This window comes from Phascolarctos cinereus, unplaced genomic scaffold (assembly GCF_003287225.1).
Source record: "Phascolarctos cinereus isolate Bilbo 61053 unplaced genomic scaffold, phaCin_HiC Scaffold_2;HRSCAF=192, whole genome shotgun sequence".
In the NCBI taxonomy this organism is placed as follows: domain Eukaryota; kingdom Metazoa; phylum Chordata; class Mammalia; order Diprotodontia; family Phascolarctidae; genus Phascolarctos; species Phascolarctos cinereus.
In genome coordinates, this window is record NW_027555625.1 from 98,951,433 (window position 1) to 98,978,227 (window position 26,795).

The window sequence follows — 26,795 nt, forward strand, 5'->3', positions numbered from 1 at the left end:
TAAGGAATCATTTTCTTCAATGAGCTTTTGTAACTCCTTTACCATTTGACAAATTCTTCTTTTTAAAAAGTTGTTTTCTTCATTTGATTTTTGTACATCTTTAAACATTTGACCAATTCTGCTTTTTGAGGCATTCTTCTTTCAGTATATATTTTCTTCTTGTTTTTAGGTTGTTATTGTCATCAGTATAATTTTTGTGCCCCTTTTACCAAGTTCTTAACCCTTTTTCATGATTTTCTTGTACCACGGTCATTTCTTTTACAAATTTTCTCTCTACCTCTTTTATTTGATTTTAAAATCCTTATTGAACCCTTCAAAAACTTGTTTTTGGGTCTGAGATTAATTCCCATTTTTCTTTGAAACTTTGGATTGTACTACATGTGACTTTGTTATCACCTTCTGAGTTTGTTTATTGATCTTGTCACAATAGTAACTTTCTATCCTTAGGTTCTTTCTTGTTTGCTCATTTTTCTATCAGATTTCTTGACTTTTAATTCTATGTTAAAGTTAAAGCTCTGATCCAGGCATAGAAAGGGAACTTTCCCAAGCTTCAGGCCTTTCTTACTGCTATTCTCAGTGCTAGTTTGGTCTATAATTTTTCAGTTCCTTCCAGGTCATATGATCTAAGGAGAGGTGTGGTCACAGCTCTCCTGGCCTATACTTGGGTCTGTGAGCAACCACAAGTGCTCTTTTCCATCCTGGAATGGTGACCAGAATCCCTGGTGCCTATGGCCACAAGCTCTGGTCTTGCTCTTCTTTGGCCTGGGACTGTGAATCTCCCAGTACTGTGACCAGGATCTATGTATGGTAACACAATAGAGCCCTTTACCCAGTGCCGAAAAGAGGCCCTGTAATGTCCTTTTGGACAGTTGCCTGAACCCCTTACCATGTGTGGGCTGAGAGATCTGGAAGTCATAGCTTCCATTACTGATTCAGTCTCCCCAAGGCCTGCTGCTAGTTTGCTGAAGCATGGCCTGTGCTAGCATAGCATGCCCTGAATTGCACTCTACTCATACCCTGCTGTGACAGATTATTCCAACCAGCCTTCTAATATCTCTTAGGCTGGAAAACTGTTTTATATGGTTTATGTTGATCCAGAATTAAATTTGAGGTGTTATTTAAAGTTATTTTGAGTGAAATTTGTGAGAACTCAGGAGAATATTTACTTTTTATCTGCCATCTTGGCTTTCCCATCCCGCCTCTGCAAAATTAAAAAATATACCTTATTATTATACCATATAACTATATAAAAATACCACAACCTAATCAAAAAAACTGTGTATAATAAATTACCAATTAATGATTATGAAAAATCAGAGTTCCTGTGGGAAACACTGAATGGAGAGAGTCAGATGCATGAACATGTGGGTCTTTAAAGACCAATTAGATTTAAATAGACTGAATGCTTGTTTGGGAGCTTTTTGAAGTCAAGGAAGTAGAAATGATATAACAAAGGAAGAATGGAACCAGGCATATGTTGGAGTATGAGAAAGAGGAAAGAAGAGAGAAAATGAGATTGGGGTTCACCTAATAAAAGTAAGCTTCAATGCTGCAATGATAGTTTGATTTTAGACTATAGAAGTTTTTTGGTGAAACCTTATACTCTGTACTGTAGATAATCAATAGCCACAAGAAGCTTTTGATGAGATGAATGACAGGGCTTGAAAGCATGATTCTTTCCCCCCCTTATGTTTGCAATAAACAAAATGATTTTTTAGTGTTAGAAATAACTTGATAATTAATTTGATACATGTTAATAAATGGCATTACTTAAGAACTTAGGAATTGTTCAAAATTCGACTTAGTTCATTCTTAAAATTTTATTGATGCTATTACTTTTCTTGAACAGCACCAAAAAAGGATGTAAACTGTTTTTGACTTGTTTAAAACTTTTCTTTAAATTTGGAAGATAAATTTAACAGAGTCACTTGTCACATATAAAGAAATAAGTAAGCAATTAAAGTAAAAGTAAATGAAATGTTATGGGTACTCAATTTTGGTATGTAAAAGGTTTTTCAAGTCATTATTATGAATGTATAACATTCCAAAGGGGTAAAAATTTCTATGAGATTTTAAAATTAGCTGCAAAAATAATTTTATATCATTATCAAGAGTCTAATTTAGATTCTCTAAAACCGTAGTGGAAGACAGGAAGAGGAGTGAAAGACAGATTCTAGGTCTTAATAGGTCGGTGTGTGTGTTTTGTTTTTTGATTAAAAATTCTTTATCCATCTCAGAGGGGAAAAAAAAATTCAAGAATATTTCTAAATAAAACAGTGACCTGAGATAGTTGCTTTGGTAATACGTAAAATTATAAAGTATTACATGAGGTGAATGAAGGATGAAAACTTATATTGTCTATCAACTTAAGTACTGTGTTAAGATTATGAGGGATCTGCCTTTTTGAATCATAGTCATGTGTTATTACTTTTCATTTATCATCATAATGATAGATAGAAATAACAATATAGATCAACAAAGTTATGATACATTGAGACTATTCTAATGCTCAATGTCAGAGCATAAATTCAAATAGAAAAATGTCTTTAATAACGATTCACATTATTATCCTGAAGATACCCTAAATCTTAATTCTTACTCAGGTTTTGCTTCTTTATAATAATCTACATGTCAATTATTACTTGCCTATATGCTTGAATGTTACATTCTTTATAAATTCCAGTCTTTATCATGCCTTTAAATATGTATTTCTTGCATGCTATCACTGGGGTCTTATTGTAAACGAAGATATTTCAATGTGACTCTAATTTCATTTCTATTTTACATATACAAATCAAACCATAAAAACATTCTTTTTAATACTGTTTCATGACATCAAAAAATATGTTACAATGTTAAAATAGCAAGATGACAGAAATCTTGATGAGATGCCATTTGAAATGAATTGTAAACATTATTCACAGATTCCCAAGAATCCTAAAACAGCGCCATGAACCTAGAAAATGGCAGGTTTTACTTACAAATGAAATATGTGGATTCAGATGGATCAATTACTTTTCAGATTTTCATGCATTCTTTGTGATTTTGAAATCTTTCTTCCCTTTAGTTCAGGCTAAGGCTTGGCATCTTACCACACCCAAACACTTTAATAACAGTAAGATTCAAATACATCAAAAAAAGGGAGTGATGAGTTTCATAGGGCACTTGTTATTTAACATATCGCTTATGTTTTGATTGAAAGTTAAATTATGATAGCAGATAAATAGAGGAAACATTGCCTTTTATTTGGTGGGACTTCAGAAGTTGTAAAAATAAGAGATATCCAGCTCTTTTGCAGTGGCAATAATTGGAAATCAAAAGAATGTCTATCAATTGGGCAATTGTTAATAAGTTGTTGTATATGATTGTGATGGCATGCTATTGTGCTATAAGAAATGATGAGCAGGGTGGTTTCAGAACACCTTGAGAAGACTTATATGAATTCATGCAAAGTGAAGTGAACAGAACCAAAAGATCATTGTATACAATAACAGCAATATTGTACAATGATCAACTGTGAAAGATTTAGCTCTTCTGGTCAAGACACAGATCTAAGACAATTCCAAAAGACCTATGATGAAAAATGCTATTCACCTCCTGAGAAAGAAATAATAAACTCTGAGTGCAGATTGGAACATTTTTTTGAACTTTCTTCATGTTTCTTGTTTTATTGTTTTCTGTGTTTTCTTTTGTAACATGAATAATACGGAAATATGTTTTTCAGAACTTCATACGCATAATTTATATCACATTGCTTTCTAAAGAATGAGGAGAAGGCAGGAGGGAGGGAGAGAATTTGAAACACAAAATTTTAAAGAACTCATATTAAAAATTTATGTGTAATTAGGAAATATTTAACAAAATAAAAACATATTGAAAAATAAGAACTATTTATGTCTACTTAATGTTAGAAGATGTAGACATGGCCTATGTAAATGTGATCATAAGCCTCCTGAAGCATAGGAAAAAAATGTGGTAAACTAGATCAGAATTTAAGCAATTCAGTATTGGAAGCTAGTCTTCATTTCACAGCCATTAAATTCTTATTTTCATTTGGCTCCAAAATGTCAAGCATATCTAAGAATTTTTATTGATCCAAAAAATCACTTGCTAAAAATGTCTGATGAGAGAGAATTCCCATTTTGTTAAATGTCTCTGGGTACAGCATTACTAATAACATTACTTATGCACAAATCATGCCCGACCAAAAAAGCAGTATAATTCTTGGGCCCTAAAGTAAAAGAACAATTGGCTATGACTATTAAGTCATAAGTCAATCATATAGGTAAGTTAAACCTAATATATTTATTTCATCATGGCTTGTCTACATATTAGAAATGTTTATATAGTTAACCTAGGAGAGCTGTTTTCATGACTGGTTCATTGAGAGCAAGAGACATGTTACCAATTTCACACATTTTTTCTACTAGATAACAGCCAAGATTGGGTTTACATATTTCAGCAATCATTTATATATTTTGTTTTATTACGTTCAAATCACTTTGCCAGGAAAGACAGGTTCCTGTATTTAATGAGTTCCTCTTTTAAAGAGTTCTATTTTATTTTATTTTATTTTAATTTAAAGAGTTCTTGTTTTAATGGAGCTCACTGGCCAAAACATCTGGATGAAAAAGGAGTGTCAATCAATTTCTCTGAAGATTTGTTTCCCTGGATAATTGGAAAAGTCCAGAAATGAAATTGGAATTTTATTTTCCAACATGATTGTTTGTAATTGTATAGCACTAGATACAGTATAGAGAACTGACTGTTGGATTTAAAAAATGATAGGAATTCCTGTAATAAGAAAGCAAATGATGATACAATTAATGCATCTATAAATTAAGGTAAGTGAAGGACATCAGTAACATGGAAGCATGAGAGGCTTTACTTGTCCATCCTTCATGTGGCTTGGCCATACAGGTTCTCTGTGTGTGTGGTTGTCAGTTTTTGAACTCTATGTGTGTCCATTCACTTTGATGTTGTTGGAAAGACATAATTTTTTCATGCAAATAGTGTCTTTTTTGTTTTCTAATTACATTTAAAGATAGTTTTCAACATTCTTTTTTATTTTTAAATTAAATTTTTATTTAAATCAACAAGTATATTTCTCTATTTCATTCCACTCCTACTGAGAAAGACAAAAAATAAAATCCTTAGAACAAATATGAATAGTCTAAGAAAAAAAAGAATTCCCATATTGGTCATGTGGAAACATTCATGTTGAGTCTATCACCTGTCTGACAGGAGGTTAGTAGCCCCTCTTCATATATGTGTGTGTGTGTGTGTGTGTGTGTGTGTGTGTGTGTGTGTGTATACAGATATATATGTATATATATATATATGTATATATATATGTATATATATATATATATATATATACAGATATATATATATATATATATACATATGAGATATGAAGAGGAACTTACATATAATAAATGTTTCACAGTTGAATATGTTTCCCCCCAAAAAAAATGCTGGTGAAACATTCTCATTTATTTCACATTTAACTTATCTTTGTTTTTGGAGTTTAGATTTAGGAAAACAAGAATAAAAATACCTTTTTTAAAAAAAATTGCGGGGCTAGATTATTGTTGGTCAGTTGTTTCTATTGTGTATGATGTTTCATGACCCTATTTGGGGTCTTCTTGGCAAATGTAACAGAGTGGTTATGTTGTTTAGCTATTAAGCTCAATATTAGATTGTCATTCAAGAGATGCTAAGAAAAATACACATTATAGTCTACCTCTAATTCCATATAGCTGGGTTTATTGGTTTTGATCAAAGATGTTGCTTACTCACATTAATTATTTGAGTGTGCTTGCAGTATATACATACATAAACATATGTGTGTATAATAGATGCATGTGTATGTGTGCATATTATCATATATATATATATATATATATATATATATCTTTTACTGCAGCATTTCTTTTGAATTATGGAATTCTCATCTTCCTGAGTTCAAATTTTGTCTCAAACACTAGCTGTGTGACCCTGCACAGGTCATTTAACTTTATTTGACTCAGTTTCTGCATCTGAAACATGAGCTGGAGAAGGAAATAGCAAACCACTCTGTTACATTTGCCAAGAAGACCCCAAATGGGGTCATGAAACATCATACACAATTGAAACAACTGAGCAACAGTAATCTAGCCTCACAATTTTTTAAAAAAGGTATTTTTTAAGACACAACTAGCAGCTCTGGGAAAAGTTGATTTATGACAGTTCAACCTCTGTCACTTCCTGACAGCAAACTGAATTATAATTCATTCCTTCTATTCATTCCAACTTCTCACTTTAAGTCCTTAGTCACATTTCTATAATGTTCCTCTCTCATCTATCTTTCCTCCACTGCCCTATACCCCTTTTTATGGCAGAAAATTCAGTCAGGGAGAGAACAGTTCATTTCCATAAAAAGCATGTAAAATCTCATTTGTTTAAGAAGTTAGTTGGTAAATAGGACTTAAATTAGCTAAAGATTTTTTTTTTAAATTGTAGTCATCTTGGCACTATTATCCGATTCATGATTGTTATTTGGGAATTTAAATAGCTACTGTTTAGATTCACATTGTGACACCCTGTCTTAGAGAGTAGACTTGGCTGGTTGCTGGTTTATAAATCCATTTCTGAGAATTGAATTTTGTCAACTGAATTTCCATTTGATATGAAATTGGTGGGCTACTAAAATTAATATCTTGTTTAATTCAATGAATTCAGTCAATAGGGCCAAATTTTTATCTAATGTTATATATTTGACAAATTTCTTCATGTCTAAAATATGTAATAGCCCAAAGTGTGATCCATGTTTGTGAAAGCATTCTGGGTTTTAGTTAATACTAAGAATTTCCTCCTGGGACCTATATATTCAACTCTACTTATTGTAGCCTGTTTCCAATTAAACATTAAGGCAAAGTAATATATAGCTAAATTAGTATCCAAAACCCATACTCATTAATTTAAAACTGCCAATAACCTAGTAGTTCCAATCTATCAATTATCTTGTTTAACTATTAAGCTCAATATTAGATTGTCATTCAAGAGATGCTAAGAAAAATACACATTATAGTCTACCGCTAATTCCATATAGCATGGTTTATTGGTTTTGATCAAAAATGTTGCTTATATTAATTATTTGAGTGTGCTTGCAATATATACACATGTAAACATATATATGTGTATAATAGATACACGTGTATGTGTGCATATTATCCTAATTGGCATTAAGAACATTTTATTCAATTTCTCCTTGACGGCAGTAAAATCCTATTTCATTTCTTGTCCATTGCTTAAAGTTAGCAGAAACTTCATTAGAGGAGAACAAATATTTGTCTGAAACAGTGGTGTCAAACTCAAATACAGGGGTGGTCAGGCACTAAATCATACACGAGGATCACTTGGGGCTGCATGTTGACTTAGACAATTGCATATTGACATCTGTTTTCTGTTATATTTTTATTTATTTTTGTAACTTTCACAATTACATTTTATTTGTGTTAATAAAGAATTTAGAATCATTCTGACTATGGACACAAGACTTGCTCTCAAGGGACTTCTGGAGGCAAGGCTGTGGAGTTTGGCAGTACCTTACTTAGCTCTACCAAATTCCCCTCCAAACAATGTTAAAAAAAATGCCTCAAAATTAATTCTGGAGTAGTAGAACCAACAAAAGGACAGGGTAAAACAATTCATAGTACAAGACAACTTAGAAGGTCAATAACAGAAAAGGTCTGATTCACTAAGGTGAGAATGGAGAACAGTCTAGTGACAACTGCAGGCCACAAGGTGCCATAAGTGAGGCCCAGTGCTTGGTGCAGCTAAGAGCAAAGGCCAATAACCCTTCACAAACCAGTAGCATGGCTTTATGCCCCAATGCAAGATGGCACAAGGCCTCACTCCAGCAAGCCACTGCAAACCTTGGGGGCAACTGAATCAATACCAGAAAACTTGGAGCACTGCCCACAGAGGGTTAAAGGGCTGGGCAACTCGTCAGATGAATATTATAGGAATACTTTGATGGCACTGGGTGCAGGACTTAGTTGCATTGCCCAGTTGGATATCTGGATAACAGACTCAGTTTGCAGTGTCAGGGTGAGAAGGAGCATCAGTGCACTAGACCATGTGGCCAAAGGGGAAGTGGGAATCCAGGTCACTGGTCCACTGTGAAAAATAATGCTTGTAGTTGCTCACAGACCAAAGCACAGACTAGGAGACAATGACCACACCTCTCTTGAAGTCATACCACCTCAGAAAAACTAAAAACTTACAGACCCCACAGGACTAGCTTTTAGAGCAGCAGCAAGAAAGACCTAAAGCTTGAAACAGTGCTTCCTCTGCCACAGGAGAAGAGTCCCACTTCAATGTAGAGTTAAAAATTAAGAAATAGGATGGAAAATGAGTAAACAATAAAAAAGAATCTGACCATATAAATTTACTATGATAACAGATAAAAACAAAATACTAACTTTGATGAGATCAACAATGTCAAAACTAATACATGTGAAGACTCAAAGAAAAAAATATGAATTGATATCAGACCTGAAAAGAACTCCTGGAAGAGCTCAAAAAGGATGTAAAACATAAGTGACAGAGTTAGAAGGACAATTGGGAAAAGAAATGAGAGTAATGCAAGAGATTCATGAAAAAAAGAGTTAAAATGGTTAAGGAAACACAAAAAATTGAAAAGAAGATTCAAAAAAATCACTGAAGACAATAACTTCTAAAAAAACTAGAATTGGCCAAATGGAAAAGAAGGTACAGAAGCTCAATGAAGAAAATAATTCCCTAAAATTTGGAACTGGGCAAGTGGAAGCTAATGACTCCATAAGACATCAAGAAACAATAAAATAAAATCAAAAGAATGAAAAAAAAGGAAATGTGTAATATATAATTAGAAAAAAATGACCTGGAAAAATAGAGAAAAGATCATTTAAAAATTATTCTACTACCTGAAAGCCTTGATAAAAAAATAGCCTAGACATCATCTTTCAAGAAATTATCACAGAAAGCTACCATGATATTCTAGAATCAAGGGTAAAATAGAAATTGAAAGAATCCACCCTTAACCTACTGAAAGACATCCCAAAATGAAAACTCCTAGGAATATTTCAGACCTAACAGGCCAAAAAGAAAATAGTTCAAGTAGCCAAAAAAAAAAAAGTGGTAGAAATATTGTAAAGCCAAAAAGTGATTACATAGGATTTCACAGCTTCTTCATTAAGCTATTGGACAAATTGTAACATGATATTATGGAAAGTGAAGGAGTTACAATAACAACTCAGAATCACGTACTCATCAAAACTGAGTATAATTCTTTAGGGGAAAAATTGATATTCAACATTCTTGAAGGAAAGATCAGAGCTGAATAGTAACTTTGATTTTCAAATACAAGACTCAAGAGAAGTATAAAAAGGTAAACAAGAAAGGGAAATCATAAGGGACTTAATGAGATTAAACTATTTGTATTCCTATGTGGGAAAATGATACTTGTAAGTCATAAGAACTTTCTCATTATTAGGTCAGTTAGGAGGAGTATATCTAGACAGAGGGCACAGGTGTGAGTTGAATATGAAGGGATACTATCTTTAGAAAAATAAATTAAGGAGTGAGAAAGGAATGTACCAGGAGAAAGGGAAAGAGATAGGTAGAATGGGATAAATTATCTCACATATATAAAAGAGGCAAGAAAAAGCTTTTACAATGTGGGGGAGAAAGGAGAAGGGGAAAGTGAGTGAACCTTACCAATTAAAATTGGCTCTTTGAGAACAAGTATACACTGAATTGGGTATAGAAATCTATTTTACCATACAAGAAAGTAGGAGGAAGAGAGAATAATAGAAGGAGGGGTGATAAAAGGAAGGGTAGATTGGGGGAGGGGGTAGTCATAAGCAAAACACTTTTGAGGAAGGGAAGGGTGAAAGGAGAGGGAGAATAGAATAAATGAGGGGGAATAGGATGAAGGGAAATATAGCAATACCTTTACTACAAATAACTTTGAAAAAATATGAAGCTAGTTTCTTTGATAAAAGCCTAATTTCTCAAACACATATAGAACTGAGTTAAATTTATAAAAATAAGAGTCATTCCCCAATTGATAAAAGATCCAAAGATATGAACAGTTTCAGAATATCTCTAACTCACTAATGATTGGAGAAATACTACCTCATACCTATTAGATTGGCTAATAGAATAGAAAAGGAAAATTACCAATTTGGACAGGATGTGGGAAAAATGAGAGATTAATGCACTTTTGGTGGAATTGTGAACTGATTCAACCATCCTGTAGAAGAATTTGCAACTGAGCCCAAAGGGCTATGAAACCATGCATACCATTTGAACTAGTAATACTGCTCCTAGTTTTGTATCCCAAAAGAGATTTTTTAGAAAAGGGAAGAACCTATATGTATAAAAATACAGCAGCTCTTTCCTGGCAGCAAAGAATTGGAAATTGAGGGGATGCCCATCAACTGGGGAATGGATGAACAAATTGTGCTATGTGATTATGATGGAATGCTATTGTGCTATAAGAAATGATGAGAAGGATCCTTTCAGAAAAAACTGAAAAGACTTAGATGAGCTGATGCAAAGTGAAATGTACTGTGTACAAATTAACAGCAATATTGTATGATGATCACATGTGAACGACTTAGCCATTCTCAGCAATACAATGATGCAAGACAACTCTAGAGGACTTTTGATGAAAAATGCTATCTATCCTGAGAGAAAGAACTGACAGTTTCTGAATATAGTTTGAAGCATACTTTTTTTTCACTTTATTTTTATTGAGAGGGTTTTTTTTTTTGGTCTATATTTTCTTTCACAACATGACTTCTGTAGAAATGTTTTGCATGTGTACACATGTATAACTTATATTGAATTGTTTGCCTTCTTAATGGGAGGGAGGAAAGGAGAAAATTTAGAACTCAAAATTTTAAAAACTAATATTAAAATTGTTTTTACATGAAACTGGGGGAAAATTAAGTACTAAATAAATTCACCTGGAAGAGTAAAACTTCAAGAATATCAAGAGATTTAATGAAAAGAAAAACAACTGTGGAGGAAGGTGGCCTAGCTGTATTAAACATTAAATTGTATTATAAAGTGATAGTCATCAAAAAAATCTAGTACAGGCTAAGAAATAGAGTAGTAGATCAGTGGAATATATTAGGTACACAATATACCATGGTAAATGACCATAGTAACCTAGTGTTTGATAAACTTTTTTAATTGACAAGAACTCACTATTGGAATGGAAACTGTTAGGAAATTTAGAAAAGTCTGACAGAAACCAGATATAGAGTAACATTTCAAACCACATAAAAAGATAAATTCAAATTCTGTACAAGATTGAGACATGAAGGTTGATACTATGGGCAAATTCAGGAAGCATGGAATATTTTGCCTCTCAGGTCTATGGATAAGTGAAATATTTCTGACAAAACAAGAACTAGAAAGCATTGCAAGATGTATAATGGATAATTTTGATAATATTAAACTAAAAAGGTTTTGCACAAGCAAAACCAGTACAGCCAAGGTTAGAAGGAAAACAAAGTTAGGGGAATTTTTCATATCAAATATCTCTGGTGAAGGTCTCATTTCTCAGATATATAGAGTACTGCATCTAATTTATAATAATATAAGTCATCCCACAATTGATGAATGATCAAATAATATGAATAGGGAGTTTTCAGACCAAGAAATTAAAGCTATCTATAGTCATATAAGATGCCATGAACGATTATTGATTAGTGAAATGCAAATCAAAACAACTCTCAGATTCCACCTCACACTTATCAAATTTTCTAGTATGACAGAAAAGTAAAATAGATTTTGGAGGTGATGTGGGAAAATTACAACACTAAGGCACTGTTGATGGAGTTGTGAACTGATCTGACAATTCTGGAGAGTAATTTGGAACTATGTGCCAATGGGCTGTATCCCACAGGTGGAAAAAAGAAAAGAAAAAAAGGATCTATTGATATTAAAATATCTATAGAAGTTCTTTTAGTGGTGGGAAGGAATTGGAAACTGAGGGGATGCCCATTAATTGTTGAATGGCTGAACAAGTTGTGGTATATAATTGTGATAGACTATTGTTTATAAAGAAATGACAATCAGAATGATTTCAGAAAGGCCTGGAAAGACTTACGTAAACTGATGTAAAGTGAAGTGAGCAGCACTTGGTGAACACTGTACACAGTAGCAGCAATATTTTGCAGTGATTAACATTGAATAATTTAGCTATTCTCAACAGTACAATGATCCAAGACAATTCCAAAGGACTTATGATGAAAAATGCTATTTACTTCCAGAGAAATGACTGTTGAAGTGTGAATGCAGATCAAAGCATACTTTTTTTCTGCTTGATGTTTTTTTTAGTCAGAGTTTTGTTTCACAATATGACTAATATGAAAATATCTTGCATGATTGAACCTGTATCAATTCATGTTGTGAAAGAAAACACAAATTCAAAGGACTATTAAAGAAAAATGTCATTATTCATTAATCATCCATTAATGTTGTGAGTCATCAAATGTACAGTTGCATAAAAGGTAGGTAATTTTAACCCTCAGAATTCATGTTTGTTTGATTACTACTCTCTTGAAAAATGCTAAAGAGGTAAACTCATAACATTGATGTTGGTTTCACTATTTCTACCAATCATTCAGTCCAAAAGTATTGACTACCTACTATGTGATCAAACTTAAGCATTATGAAGCATACAGAGAAGTCTAAGACATAGATGCTTATCCTTTAAGAAATTGCAATTTAATGAGACAATAAAGAATAACAAATATTCCCTAAAGTACAGAAAAAATTACAGGAATATCAATTGTAAGACACATATTAAGTAGATAATGGTTATATTATAGGACCCTGAGTGAATAATCATTATTAACTTTCTTTCCTTAGACATCAGAGGAAATTATTATAGTAGAAAGAAATTTGGATTTGAATTCAGAAGAAAAGGGTTTCATTCCTACTTTGCTTCCTTTATGACACAGGGATTGGAAAGGCAAGTTGTTGTACTTTACCCATAAAGTTAGTTGTTTACATTGAATGACCTCTAAGGTGCCTTTTGGCCCCCAATACTGTGGTTTTATAAGGCATAAATTTTTCCTAGGCAACATGAAATGACCAAAGTGGTGAACCTTGGGAAAAAAGTCGTAGTAGGATGTATACATACATGTTAACAAGTATAGGCAGGCATATATCGATATGCACATTACACACACATTTCTGTAGTAAATGATTTAGAGTGTATATGATTTAGAGTTTCAGAGAAGAGAGATCAATTAAGGTAATCAGTGATAACTTCATGAACAAAGTGTAAGCCAACCTGAATTATAATAGAGAAGAATTATTTGTGGAACGAGAGAAAAGAAAGCATTTCCGGTAAGGGGGAACAATAAGAGAGAAGACACAATAATTAGAATGGGAATGATATGTGCCTGGTTAAGTGAAATGGGCCTGCCTGGCTGCAGCAGAGTGTTTGTGTTGGGCAGTAGTGAGAAACAAGGTTAGAAATATTATATCAGGATAGATTTATGGAGGTTTTAAAAGCTAAGCAGAAAATTTAAGGCAGGATAAGGAAGGAAACAGGTAACCATTGAAGGTTTTTGAACAGAGAAATGATGTGAAAAAATTGGAGTTTAAACGAGATTAATCTGGAAGTAGGATACACATAAATTTGAAAAGGGAGCAAGGGAAGATCATGAAAAAAAGTGTATGTATGTGTGCGTGTGCATATGATGCATTGGTATATCGCACATGTGTATGACACACATATATATACACACATGTATAATACATATGCTTATGCACACATTCAAGATCTTTCCATATAAACACACCATACACATGTTATATGCATGTATATAAATATTGTCATATATTATGTGTATATACACATATATATATACACATATGCTTGTAAATATATTAATATAATAATTACAAAAAAGGTATAAGCTAATAATGCTTAAGTGGCTATAAATCTACCTACATATCTATACCACAGACACATATACCTATATAAATATATGCACACATAGCAGCATGATATAGTGGGTAAATATATATGCCTCATAATGAAGAAGACTCAGGTCAAAGTTTTTCCTGTTACACATTGTATGACCCTTGGGAATCACTCCACCTCTAAATGTTCCCCCAAACTGAGTTGGTGATACATGGTGACCTACATTATTAACTGGTGGTTGCCTGTAGTAGATGTGTGTGTGTGTGTGTGTGTGTGTGTTCTTAAATACAAATTTCCTAAGCAAATAAAATAACATGTAGATGGAGAGATAAGATAGATATACATACATATACCTATACATATGCATACACATATATGTTATGTATGTGTGTGTGTTTATATCACTAGACCAGTTGATAATTCTATTTTTAATGACAAAATAACATATTTTCTTAAAGGACAAATCAGATAGTTTAAAAAGGGGGGCAAATAGTGAATAATTTTAAAACAGCAAAGCAGATCTTAAGCAACAGTACTCTAAGCAAAGCTAAAAAAACAAAACAAAACATGCTAACCTCTCATCTGTAATTACCCAAGAAAAGACAGGTCCATTTCATCATCTGTGTCTCTAGGCCACTTGGATTTATGGAATGCCACATAAATCTTAGCATACCTCTGGGCCACATGATAGTTCCTATGAAATTATACTAGAGTTGGATCCTGCATTTTAATGAGAATTCTATTTACTCTGGGTTCAAGGTTTCTTTGTGACTCCAAAGTGTCTCTGAAACCACAATCCAAAGCTATTCACCACCCCTTTCCTCTTAACCAAATGATTGTAAATGGTCTGTGAGGGACTATATTCCTTCAGATTCCTCAACTAAATTTTTCTTAGGCTGTGAGCCAAGCCATTCTTCACTCTTTAATATTGTTAGTAATTATTCCACACAGAGCTATTATTGTTCATTCTGCGCTACATTTTAAATGTGGAGCCAGGCACTGATTAATTGCTTCCCATTCTTTTTGTCAGGTCTCATCTCTAATAAAATAAAAAATACATTGGACTTTTGAGGGGGCAAGGTATTTTAAAAAAATAGATGCTTTCCTATGCTCCTGCAACATATACTGCTTTTCGCATACAATTTTTCTAATAACTGCACAGTGTTGAGGCCTAATCTTCAATCTCTTGCCAAATATGATGTTGTCATTAACATCAAAAGTACTATATTTTTCATGTCTCTTCATCCAAAAATACTTTAAATTATACATCTCATTTGATTCACACTACAAATTTATGAGATAGGATGAGAATATATAATTACTCTCATTTTACAGAAAAGCAAACTTAATCTCAGGGATCTTAAAGAATTGTTTAAGGTCACATGACAATAGAAATATATTTCAAAACTCCTTAATCTATGATCATTCTGTTCTAAAATGCAATCTCAGATCAAACTTTTTTCCTTTACAAAAGTTATTTAAAAAAATTATATCAAGAATATTTAGAAGAGTATATCATCTCATGAAGAAAGTGGGAAAACCAATAATGTTCACTTAAAACAATCTGAGTAATTTGGAAGAAAAGCATTATCTATACTCATTCTAGATTTTACTATTTTATCCATGATACATATCCAATGAAGTTCTAAAAATAATTCTCAAATATCTTAAATGTGTCTTTTATTATATTATTTTTATTCCTTTGTTAAAATAGGTCATTCTGTAAAAACAGAGTGTCATAGCTAGCTAAAGAGCAGGACATGGCATTGACAAATAGATGCATCTTTGATAGCTATCAGTAGTTAAACATTCTCTTTCGATTGAAGTAGTATAGATCTGTGGAAAGAAGTGCAGGTTTGAGTTCTTATCTTCTCATAGCTAATTACAATATGTATCACTGTACATCACTTTATTTTCTATATCTTTCATTATCTGTAATAATTTGCCCTTAGTCTGAATTAGAAATTCTAAATTTGGAGTCCATTGGTCCATGGATAGAGTTGGGGGTTCTGTGAACTTGAATGGGGAAAAAATCAATCTATACTTCAAGTTGCTGATTTATTTGGTAATTCTAAAGATTTTATTTTATACATTTAAAAACATTCTGAGAAGTCTTTTAAGAAACAAAAATTAGATTGTAAGAACCCAATGCTTAAATTATCTTTAAGGTCTTTAAGGTTATAATTCCATAAATCTTTCCCCTATAGTAGTAATTATGTGACCACCAAAACTAGATTTTCACACTCTTATAGGCAAAATTATTTTATATGTTTGGTTTTTGCTTGCAGTTTCTATTTATTAACAACCCTCATGCTGTTCTCTTCATCTACATGTCTCCACACAGCTTTTACGTAGTACTGTCTTCTTTGGGCAGATATTTGTTACTCTTCATGCTCCACCAATCTAGAAGTTACTTATTCTATTTCCCTGAGTTTAAATCTACATTTAAAATTACTAGATGTGTGTGCCTTACCAATTCACTTAACCTCCATCTATCTCAGTTTTCTCAAGTGTGAAATAAATTTCTGTAAAAATAACACCTACCTCATTCACATTTTGAAAATTAAATGAAGAAATATTTATAAAGCACTTAGCACTGTGCCTAGTACATATCAAGACAATTAAGAAATGTTTATTCTCTTCCCCTTTATTTCAAATTCCATTTTAATTGGAGAAATATAGCTAATATGATCATGCAATCTTCCCTTCTGTGTTGATGCTTTCTTAACATAGTAGTGTCAAGGTCTCCTCTTTCCAGACAAAATAGACACATTTCGAAAGGATCCTTCTGGAAATCAAATATTTTAATTCAAATAATTCATTACATACTGACAAATTTTAGACATCATTTTACAGCCTTGCTGGAGAGATAACTATGAATAAAGGCAGGGGTGTGCTGGAGTCTACTCTAATGGGCTTGAAGAGCCAATTACTAAATTTTCAGTGTGAGCATTTGTACCTTAGAAATGAGCAGTGACTACAAAGGCTTGATTCATGTTCTTGCTGATTGTCCAGACTTAAGAAAAGATTACTATCACAGATTATACTTAATTCTGTGCGTTATACACATTTTCCCCCTAAGAGCTCAGTTGTTAAACATTTACCTGATAATCTGTGAATTGCTCTCTAAACTATGCTTGAGCTCAGTAGAATGGCAGTAGAAAGCTCAGGGAATGAAGTCTGAATGGAGGCCTGGTGAGTGTAGGCTTATAATAATAATTACAGTTGGCATTGATATAGAGCTTTAAGGTTTGCAAAATGTTTTTCATCCATTATCTCATTCAAAGCTTACAACACCCCCTGGAAAAAAGCCTTCCTTATTTCACATTATTTGATGTAAGCCCAATGATGTTAGATGATAAAATAGTAGGTATAAAGAGGAAGGAGGGGTTACAGAATATAGAATCTATCCTATCTATGTAATAAAGAATAAACAACCATTGATTTATTAACACAGATAGAATGATAATATTCCAATGTCATGAAATTTTCCATTAGTGAATAATGGAAAAATAAAACAAGACATAATATCTAAGGTTATTTGATTTTTTTAAAAGCTAAGTATCAACTTAGGTCTTTAGAATTCAACATCTAAAAAGGGCTACCATCATTGCAAACTGGGTTGGAAATGATTCTGTTGCTGGAATGATTTTTGTTTTATTTTTTTAAAAACTTTCTCATCACTTTTTCTTTGTGTTCAAATGATCCTGATCCATGTGCTTCCCTTTATGGAGATTTGATGGCACACCCAATGGCAATATTGTTGCGAATGTTCCTTGATAGAGAGACAGCTGTGTTCACCTAGAGGCAGCATATAGGGCGGAGGATTTAACTCAAACAGATGCAATCTAATTAAGACACTAGAAGTTGTCTTCTTCACATTTCAGAGCTTTGTAGAAATAAAATTTTGAATCAACTCCGATCTTATCGTAATTTCTTCTATGTTCCAAAATTAAAGCATTTGTTTTACAAATTATGGTAAAATAGTATTAATTACTATAGATAGCAAAGATACTAACACATGACAATTTTTTTTTATTGGGAAGTTACAGAATACTAAGAAAAATAAAAAATAAAGTGTGAATGTACCCTGAAGGGATAAAGAAAATCCTCTGAGGAATTAAAGAAATGAGAAATAACTTCTAAGAAAAAGATAAGGGAAAATTTTAGAGATAAAGTGTGGTATTGAAGATCATATTCTTTGCCTAGCTTATTGGAGTAGTCTTATGAGTAGATTCTCTTTTCTAGTAAACTTGGCAGTGTAATTGATAGAGCACTGGGCTGACAGTCAGGAAGATCTGAGTTTAAATCTGGTATCAGACACTTAATAGCAGTGTGACCCTGGCCATGTCACTTAACCTTTGACTACCTCAATTTCTTCAAATGTAAAATGAAGATAATAATAACACCTATGTGGCAAGGTTGCTGTGAGGAGACATTATTTGTAAAGCATTTAGCACCTTCCCTCACCTTCTCTGATTATAACTATTATTTCCTTGATAATAACTTTTCTAAGCATAGAATTTGTCCTGAGTATTTCTGTTGAGATGAGTGTCACATCAGGCAAAAACTTTTTTGTTTTATTTGTGTATAGGTTGGACACTAAAATGCGGCTTAATCTTCTCAGGTCCTAAAGGGAGCCTGTCTGTTCTGAGAAACAATCTTGATCTCTTCTAAGTAGCACCTTGAAAGTGTTGGAATAAGTCATTACCTGCTATAACTTTGAGGCAATATTGAATCAGGAAGTGTTGAAAACCTTGTTATCTCAATTAAAAAAAGACTTTAAAAAGTGCTTTATAACTCTGTCACCTAAATTTTTGTGTGAAATTTTGCCTTCCTCTATGACATAAAGGTCCTAAGATGGCATAATTCCCTTGTGTACATGTGGGGCTGACACTGATGAAAGGAGGGCCAGCAAAGGAGAGGTGAGAAATTAGCATCTACTTCATTTTCCCTTTGTGAAGAAGATACCAATTAGAAAGGAAGTACTCAATGTGCTGAGCTGAAAATTGGGTTGGATTTCCTTTTGGAAAATTGCATATTTAAATGGACTTGCACTTCTCCCTGAAAACAAAAAAAGCTTATCTTTCTAGAACCAATATTCTTCTAGCAATATTCAATTTGTTCTAATTATAGAATACTATAATCTCAAAAAAATTCATAAAATTGAAGTTGGGGATTCACGCAAAAGGAAGTGGAGAAGTAAATAATGAGCATGATAAGTTTAAAACATATTACTATTTGTTTTACTCTGTGTCAGGCACTAAGCTAAAAGCACTCTAGGTAGATAGAAAGAAAGAGCAGCAGCAGAAGCAGCAACAACAAAAAGTCCCCATCTCCAAGGAGTTTACCTAAAAAGAGACAGCACAAGTGTGTGCATGCATTTGTGTGTGAATATAGTTCTATATATTTAAATATATCCATCTCTCTCTCTCTCTCTCTCTCTCTCTCTCTCTCTCACTCTCTCTCATATATATATATACACATATGCACATATATAAGCATATACATATATGTATACATATATATGCGTATGCACACTTATATGTAGATATGTAATTATATAGATAAATAACACATGCATAAATAAAACATAGATAAAAAGCAACCTTAGAGAGGAAGACAGTAATAGTCTGATGGACAAGGAAAGACCCTTTATAGAAGGAGAGTTTGGATTGAGTTTTGAAGAACGTTGGGGGGGGGGGGCAAAGTAAAAGCAGTGACTTGCTTGAGCTCTCCCCCAAGCCCCTCCAAATACTCGTAAAAAATGACTCTAAACACATTCTAGAGCAACAGGACCTAGACAAAAGACAGAGTGAAACAAATTTCCAGCCCAAGACAACCTGGATGGTTGATTTAAAAGGTTTATCATACCAGACTGGGAGAGAAACGCAGTTTATTATGGGCCTGCTGGCAAAACAGGCCTCAGTGAACCTGGATCAGGCCACAGAGAGCTAAATCACTGGAAGCTCTGGTGGTTTCCAGACTTCTTAATCCACAAACACCAAAGACAACTTAGAAGGTCAGTAGGAAAAGTCTGTGATCAGAGTGCGAGAGCTCAGTCCCAGCCCCAGTACAGTCACAGCTCAGGGGCAGCATCTGCTTTCTGAGCTGCTAGCCCACAACTGAGAGAGAACCAAGTGGCTGATCAGAGGAGGATTGCAGGGATCTCTTTGCTGCTGCTGAGGCAGGATTCTCTTTCTTTGCCCATGCTTTGATCTGGGGCACAGTTCTGGGTGACAGTCCTGGGATGAGGAAGAGCACTGGCATGGTGGAGCTTGTGTTGGTGGTGGAAAAGGGAATCCTCCTCACAGTTCCAAGGCAGAAAAGAGTGCTTATGGTCACTCATAGACCAGAACCCAGGCCCAGAAAGGAGTAAACATCTCGCCCTTGATCATGTAACCTTGGAAGAACTGAAAACTTACAGGTCCCTAGAAGTATCTCTGAAAACAGCTGCAGAAAACCACCGAAGCTTGGAACAGTATCTTCTCCATACTGGAAGCAGACCTTACCTTAAAAAAAAGTTTAAACTCAAGTAATTGGCAGGGATCATGAGGAAACTGCCCCAAAACAAAGTCAGACCATAGAATCTTTCTTTGGTGACAAAGAAGATCAAAACATACAACCAGAAGAAGACAACAAAGTCAAAGCTCCTACACCTAAAGCCTCCAGGAAACATATGAATTGTTCCCAGAACATGGAAGAGCTGAAAAAGGATTTTGAGAAGCAAGTAATAGAAACAGAGGAAAAACTAGGAAGAGAAATGAGAATGATGCAAGAAAATCAAGAAAAACTAGTCAACAGCTTGCTAAAGGAGACCCCCCAAAATACTGAAGAAAATAACACCTTAAAAATAGCCAAATAATAGAAGAATGAAAAAGGAGAATTGACCAAATAGAAAAGAAAGGCTAAAAGCTCACTGAAGAAAATGCTTCCTTAAATATTAGAATGGAGCAATTAGAAGCTAGTGATTTTATGAGAAATCAAAACATTGTAAAACAAAACCAAAAGAATGAAAGAAATAGAAGACAATATGAAATATCTCATTGGAAAAACCACTGACCTGGAAAATAGATCCAGGAGAGAGAATTTAAAAATTATTGTACTATTTGAAAGCCATGATCAAAAAATAAAAAAAGAGCCTAGACATCATCTTTCTAGAAATTTTCAAGCAAAACTGCCCCGATATTCTAGAGCCAGAGGATAATATAGAAATGGAAAGAATCTACTAATCACCTCCTGAAAGAGATCCCCAAAGGAAAATTGCTAAGAATATTGTAGCCAAATTACAGAGTTCCCATGTCAAGAAGAAAATATTGCAAGCAGCCAGAAAGAAACAATTCAAGTATTGTGGAAACAGAATAAGGATAAGACAGGATTTAGCAGCTTCTACATTAAGGGACTGCAGGGCTTTGAATATAATATTCTGGAGGTCAAAGCAGATAGGATTACACCCAAGAATCACCTACCTAGCAAAACTGAGTAAAATCCTCTACAGGGGGATAAAAAGGAAATTCAGTGAAACAGAGGACTTTCAAGCATTCTTGATGGAAAGATCAGAAGTGAATAGAAAATTTGACTTTCAAATATGACTCAAGAGAAGCATGAAGAGGTAAACAGGAAAGAGAAATCATAAGGGACTTATTAAGGTTGAACTGTTTATATTCCTACATGGAAAGATCATATTTGTAACTCATGAGACCTTTTTCAGTATATTAGAGCAGTTGGAGGGAAAAAATTAAATATATAGATAGAGTGATAGATAGAGGACACCTGGTGAGTTGAAGATGAAGAGGTGATACCTGGAGAATAAAATTAAGGGGTGAGAGAGGATTATACTAGAAGAAGGATAAAGAGAAAGGTAGAATGGGGTAAATTATCTCACATGAAACAGACAAGAAAAGGCTTTTACAGTGGAGAGGAAGAGGGGGAAGATGAGAGGGAATGAGTGGATCTTATTCTCATCGAATTTGGCTTAAAGAAGGAATAACATATACACTCAGTTGGGTATGGAAAGCAATCTTACCGTACAGGAAAATAGGGGGGAAGGGAATAAGAGAGTGTCAGATGATAGAGGGGAGGGCAGATTGAGGGAAAGGGTATTCAGATGCATGCTGTCTTGGGGTTGGGGTACAGAGGAGATGAGGAGAAAATTTGGAACTCAAAATCTTGAGGATGTGAATGTTGAAAACTAAAAATAAATAAAATAATGCATCTTAAAAAAAAGAAACTAAGGAATATTAATAGTCTGGGTTGAGAAGAAAAAATATTCAAGGAATGGCAGATAGCCAGTGCAAAGACAAGGAGATGGAGTATTTATTTGAAGAACAGCCACTAGGTCAAAGGGTATATGGACAGACAAAATTTATGACAATAGAAAAAATGAAAAGGATCCAGACTGTGAAGAGCTTTAAATGCCAAATGAAAGTTTATATTTCATCTTAATAGTAAGAAGAAGCCACTGGAATTTATAAATGAGGAGAAGGGTGATTTTATCAGGACTGACTATTAGGAAATGCATTTTTGCAATTGTGTAGCTCATCATATTGGAATGAAGTATGCTAAGTTGAACAGATCAATTATGAGGATATTGCAATGAATCCGACAAGGGGTGATAGAGGTCCAAATCAGAGTTTTTACTACGTATATGGAAAGATGGGCACATTTACAAGAAGTATTTTGAATATAGAAATGATAAGATCTGGTAATGTTTGGATATGTGACATTAATAAGATGGAGTAATTAAAGAAGATACCAAAGTTGTGAATCTGGGTGACTGAGAAGGTGGTGATGTCCTAAAAATAAGGAGAAGAGGAGGTTATAGAAAAGGTAAGTTCTCTTAAGATGCTGACTTTTAGATGCCTATGGGCAATTCATTTTGAATTGCCCAATAGGCAATTTCTGAAGTACTGGAGCACAGGAGAAAGCCTAGGGTAGAATATATACAAATGCATGAAAATAATGAAACTTAAAAGATCACTGATAGGAAAGTGAAAAAAATAAAAGAGAAAATTAAACAAAAACTTAGGACAGAGCCTGGGAGCATACTCACAGCTGACAGGAATAACGCAGACAGGTAGAAAGAGAAGCAGAGAAAGTAGGAGAGAAGAGATCTGGGAGGGGAATGTGGAAAATAAAACAAATGCTTCAAAGAAGTTCAGAAGGAAGAAGGTAAAGAAAAATATTAAACTGAACAATTCAGAAGACTCTGGTAATTTAGAAGAAAATAATTTCAGTTTTATGTTGAAATTGCAATTCAAATGCTAAAGGTTTAGAAAAGAGTGAGAGGAGAGAAATTGAAGACACTGCCTAGATTTTTTTTAAAAGAAGATTAACTGAGAAGAGGAGGGAAAATATAGGTTAAGAACTAATGAGGATGTTAAGTCTGGTCAGATATTGAAAAATAGAATGTGATAATCATGAGTATATTTGGAAGAGAGTGAGAAGGTATGATAATGAGGGGCAATCTATTGTAGTAGATGGAAGGGATGGAGTCAACAACGCATGTAGAGGGGTTGGATTTAACAAGGGGAAGGATAATCTCTTCATTAGAAACTTAAAAGAAGGAAATAGTTGGGTATGGCATCAAGGAGATATGAAATAAGTAGAAGAATAAAATCATTGTGTATGGCCTTAATTTTGGGTATGAAATATAAGGTGAAGTCCTCAGCTGATACTATGAGCTGGGAAGATGTTGTGCTTAGATTGAAGAAATAACAGAAATTTTGGACAAAAAGTCAGGCAGTAGGACTAGGAAACAAGGGATTCAAGAGCATAGAACTGACTTGGTTCATTAAAGGATGAAATCTGGAAAAAAACAGAAAAAACAGCCAGTATAGAATTGAGGTTCTGAGAAATGAGTGAAAGGTGAAGAAATTGGGGTCCTTTGAAAGGAGAAGGGAAGGTCATGGGGAAGGGATAGAAAAGATAAACGGAATAGTTTTACAAACAGTATAGCATGACAAGATAAAGAATGGTAAAACTTTTGGTCAGATGGAAGTTTCAAATTTCTTGAATGTGGAAATTAACACTTGTGAGTGAATGCATGACTGAGGGCATGTCCATCCCTATATGTAACAGAGGTGGACTAGAAGTATAGGTTATGACATTTTAATAGATTGAAGAATTTAGAAATTAAGCATTTGCTGAAACTTTAATAAGGACAGTCAAGTGTTGAATTCATTAATAAAGAAGGGATGTCATTGGGGTAAGTAGATTATGGCCACCAGAATTTGGGCTGGGCCATAAATCTGAATAATGTGAATCTCACTGTTAATTGATAGTGAATCAGAGTGTTAGACTTGGAGTCAGAAAGACTTGAATTCAGCTTTGACTTCAGACACTTACTGGCTGTGTGACCCTGGCCAAATCACTCTGTCTCTCTCTCTCTGTCTCTCTGTCTCTCTCCCTCTCTGTACACACACACACACACACACACACACACACACACACACACACATGTGTATATCTATGTATCTATATCTATTTATATCTAGTTAGCTAGCTAGCTCACACAGCCAGTACATATTGTAAGTATTGCATTAACATACGCATATACATACATAAATATATACATATTTTAAAAGTTCCCTCTCTGTATATTAAAAGTTCTTTTTCAATATGTTGTGGATTAGCAAGTAAGAATTGCCAATCTTCCTGTTAAAATTGAATATAAAGTAAGAATAATTGCAATCTGAATGAGGGCCTGGCAGACTACTTTTAAGAACAAAACTGTATAGGCCATAGATTTTGTGATAATCTTTCTATATATGTATATATACATACATACCCACAATATATACACACATACGTTTACATGCATGCATATATGCACATAGATGCATCTGAAGGATTATACTCAGTTTGCTGGGTAGGTGATTCTTGGTTGTAATCCTATCTCCTTTGCCCTCTGGAATTCCATGCACTGCAGTTCTTTAATGTAGAAGCTGCTAAATCTTGTGTTATTCTGATTGTGTTTCCACAGTACTTGAATGTTTCCTTCAGGCAGCTTGTAATATTTTCTCCTTGACCTGGGAACTCTGGAATGTGGCTATAATATTCCTAGGAGTTTTCTTTTGGGGATCTTTTTCAGGAGGAGATCGGTGGATTCTTTCAATTTCTATTTTGCCCTCTGGTTCTACTATATCAGGGCAGTTTTCCTTCATAATTTCTTGAAAGATGATGTCTAGGCTCTTTTTTTGATCATGGCTTTCAATTTCTGTTTTGCCCTCTGGTTCTAAAATATCAGAGCAGTCTTCCTCAATAACTTCTTGAAAAGTGATGTCTAGACTCTTTTTTTGATCATGGCTTTCAGATAGTCCAATAATTTTTAAAGTCTCTCTCCTGGATCTATTTTCCAGGTCAGTTGTTTTTCCAATGAGATATTTCACATTGTTTTCTAATTTTACATTCTTTTGGATTTGTTCTACTGTGTCCTGATTTCTCATAAAGTCACTATCTTCGAATTGCTCTATTCTAATTTTTAAGGACGTATTTTCTTCAGTAATCTTTTGGGCTTCTTTTTCCACTTGGCCAAATTTTCTTTTTAGGGCATTCTTCTCCTCATTGGCTTTTTGGACCTCTTTTGCCGTTTGGGTTAGGCTATTTTTTAAAGTGTTATTTCCTTCAGTATTTTTTTGGGTCTCCTTTAGAAAGCTGTTGACTTGTTTTTCATGATTTTCTTGCATCACTCTCATTTTTCTTCCCAGTTTTTCCTCTACTTCCCCTACTTGCTTTCCAAAATCCCTTTTGAGCTCTTCCAAGGACTGGGACTGATTCATATTTGTCTTGGAGGCTTTGGATGTAGGAGCATTGACTTTGTTGTCTTCTTCTGGTTATATATTTTGATCTTCTTTTTCACCAAAGTAAGATAATGTGGTCTACTCTTTTTGCGCTGCTTGCTCATGATCCTGGCCAATTACTTGAGTTTTAAACTCTTTGTTAAGGTACGAATCTGCTTCCAATGTGGAGAATGTACTGTCCCAAGCTTCAGGGGGTTTGTACAGCTGTTTTCAGAGATACTTGTAGGGACCTGTAAATTTTCAGTTCTTCCAACATGGTATGATAAAGGGCGAGGTGTTTACTCCTTTTTGGCCTGCCACTATAAGTACTCCTTTCTGTCCTGTAACTGTGAGGAGGGGTTCCTCTCCACAATCACTGCAAGCTCCACCAAGCCAGCGCTCCTCCTCACCCCAGCACCGCCACCCAGAACTGTGACCCAGATCCAAACACAGGCAAAGCAAGAGATTCCTGCCTCAGCACTGGCAAAGAGATCCCTGCAATCCCTCTCTGATCAACCACTGGATTCCCCCTCAGTCTGTGGGCCAGAAGCTCGGGAAGCAGCTGCCCCTCCAGCTCCAAGCTCTTGAGGAATGGAGCTGAAACTCCACCTTCCTTTCTTAACACCGACAGAAACAAACTTTTCCCACTGACCTTCTAAGTTGTCTTTGGAACTGGTGGATTGAGGAGTCTGGAAACTTCCACAGCTTCCACGATTCAGTCCTCTGAGGCCTGCTCCAGGTTCGCTGCAGCCTGGGCGCCCAACCCGGCGTGATACACCTTTCTGATCAATCATCCAGGTTGCCTTGGGCTGGAAATTTGTTTCACTCTGTCTTCTTGTGGGTTCTGCTGCTTCAGAATTTGTTTAGAGACATTTTTTATGAGTATTTGCAGGGGTTTGGAGGAGAGCTCAAGCAAGTCACTGTTTTTACTCCGCCATCTTGGCTCCACCTCCTCTGTTTTCTTTAGTCTCTCCCCTTTCTTACCACCTCATCAGTAATCACCTCTCTTTGTTCATGAAAAGAAAATAAATTCT